Below are 2,851 nucleotides of genomic sequence, written 5' to 3' on the forward strand. Positions count from 1 at the left end.
AGAGAAAATAACCAAGTTTAATTACATATGTATGGCAACTCCACATACATGAGACAGAGATCCCACATGCACAAGAGATTCAGAGACAGGAAAAACAGGTATATGTGACATTCTGAGCTAGAGATGAGGTAATGTACTTTGGTGCTTCGGAAGGTCATTGCAGGGAGAGTACATGTTCAGAAATTACTAGTTTGCCCTGCCATATAGATCGGTCAAAGGTCAAGAACGGTTATCTCTGTATTAGGGACACAGCCCTTAATTCAAGTTCTAGGTAGTTAACAGAGGGGCATTAGTTTCTCTTGAGCCTGCAGCTGAAGTTGTGTTTAGCTTAAGACAATCCATATACCACAGAGGCACTGAACCCCAATAGTTAGCCAAGACTGTCCTGGGCACCGAGGATTCATTGGAAATAAAAGGTATCCTTCTTGCTCTTGAGAAGCTCTCAGGGACTGGGTGGATAGGGTGTGGGAGAAGTCGTAACTACCCCCAAACAAAAGCTAAGCAGATAGTGGGCTAGGATCCCTGGGATGGCCTCAGAAGAAACAGGAGAAATCTTCTAAGTAGCTTTGTTAGAATATTGATTTGGTTGCTTTAACAGAGACAAGATGGAAATCTACTTTTATTTAAAAGTCTAAGCTGGAGATCTAAAGTACTGTTTACTTGAAGTTTTCTAAGAGGGTATGTCTTAAGTATTCTGACCTCACCCCTACCCCACCCCACACATAGGATATAAAATGGTAACTGAAGTGCTGGATATGTTGATTATTTTGATTGTGGTAATCATTTCATGATATATGTCAAAACATCCAGTCATATAACTTAACAAATTTTGTCAAATTATACCTCAAGAAAGCTGAAGAGGAAGGCCAAACAGGTAGGTCAGAAAAGCTAGTGACGGTGGTTAGGCTCGGATCCTGGAGGTTGTCCAGGAATTCAGTTCCTTGTAACTAATCCAAGATGGGTCACTACCCCTGTCTGCCTTCCTGCACGTTTGGAAAGGGAAGTGGGAGATTATCCTTTCCTTTTAAGGGTACAACCCTGACTTAACCACCTTCTCTTGCCCTTACATCTCAGTGGCCAGAACTTGGCCATGTGGCTGATCTAGCTGCAAAACAAACTGGAACATGTTATCTTTACTTGGGCAACCTTGTGCCCTGGTAAAACCCAGCTCTATGAGAAGGAAGATAGAATAGAAGAAACTCGGGCACAACTACTGGTTTCACCGCAAACTTTAACAGATTTTCTTTCTTGGTATTTACCCTGTTCACCTGGCTTTGGTAGAGGCAAGAGAGGGGAAGGAACTTCTCAGGAGTCAGAGGAGAGTTGGGATGGGGCTATCATGTTTTCCTCGAGGTTTATTGACGTATAGTTGATAAAATTGTAAGATATTGAAAATGTACGTGATGATTTGATATGTGCATACGTTGTGAAAGGGTTCCTACCCATTGGGGTCAGCCTTTAGCGGGGAGCTGAGGAGTAGATGCATTTGTGTTTCACACAAAGCCTGGTCTGTCTGTCATGCAGAGACGGAGCACCAGGACTTTCGAGGAGTGAGTATGTGTAAGTGAGGCAACAGGATTGTGCTCTCCCTGGTTAAAGGTGGTTGAAATGTCCAGTGAAATTCCAACTCAAAAAAAAACCCACAGTTGATTTGACAACTCTGAAAAGGAAGCCCAAATAAGTGTGTTACAGCTTGAGGCCCAAGAGAACACTGGGGGGCCCTGCTCTAGCATGAGGATGCTGGTTTAATGCTCTGCAACTAGAAGTTTGGAAAGCCAGCAAGGTGTAATAGAAGCTGGGATTGTCATCTAACAGTTATAGATTATCAGTACAGTGCCAGGACCACTAGGGTGATGACAGGATTGTGGTGGTCAGCTCACTGCCCTTAGGAGAAAGAGACAGAGGGGCTCTATTTCAGAGTATAAGCACTGCTGGGTGGATGTCAGTGCTCAGAGGAGGGGCTGACTGCAGGGCAGCTGGGTACCACCAAAGGGTGGGGATTGTCCGCAAATAGATGATAAGCCTGATTTCTCTGAGAGAGTCGACTCTTATCCAGGATGTGTTTCAGCCTGAACTGGATAACCTGACCCCACAATGGTGCCCCCACCTTCCCTCGCCCAGGGTGGGAACAGGGCAGCTCATTGGGGCTGGAAGGTGGGTGGGGTGGGGTGGAGGGAGACAGGCAGGAGGGAGCCCGGCATACTATGGGAAAGCATGGGGTATGTTGCCAAGGGACTGCAATGTCATCCTCCAGGCAGGGGGTCTTCAAAGCAGGACTGAAAGTCAGATGGATATTGGAGCAGTGCGCTGAGTGAGGTTCCTGAGGGGAGAGATGAGGTTGAGTCCCGTTGGGACGCTGCCAGTTTGGATGAGGGAGGTGGAAGGCTTGAACAAGAGCTCAAGCAGATGGGAGGGAAGTGGAAAACTGCATTTCATCGGTAAGAAGGATAGGGACTTGTGGGTGCATGAGTGGGAGGAAAGAAAGCTCAACTCTGGGTGGGTGGTGAAAGCAGATGGTAATGATCGGGTTAAGACCTCAAGACTAGGTGCAAGTAGGGGTCTTTGTGTGTGTGCGCGCGCGCCTGTGTGTGACAGAGGGGAGGGAGGGAGAGAGAGAGAGAGAGAGAGAGAGAAAGGCAGGCAGAGAGAGGCAGAGAGAGAGGCAGGCAAGGGAGGGAGAGGAGTTGGATTTGGCCGTGCATAGATTTATTTGTGGGACATTCAGGTGAAGGAATCACTTCCTGCTCTCGGAGCCCAAACTTGCCTCTTTTGCAAACCCGGGGCGTGGACCGAGGCCTCCGGCTGCGTCCGGCCTTGCGGGTTGGGCGGCGGGGCCCTCCGGGGTGTGGCC

The sequence above is a fragment of the Pteropus alecto genome, unplaced genomic scaffold (assembly GCF_000325575.1).
Source record: "Pteropus alecto unplaced genomic scaffold, ASM32557v1 scaffold98, whole genome shotgun sequence".
In the NCBI taxonomy this organism is placed as follows: Eukaryota; Metazoa; Chordata; class Mammalia; order Chiroptera; family Pteropodidae; genus Pteropus; species Pteropus alecto.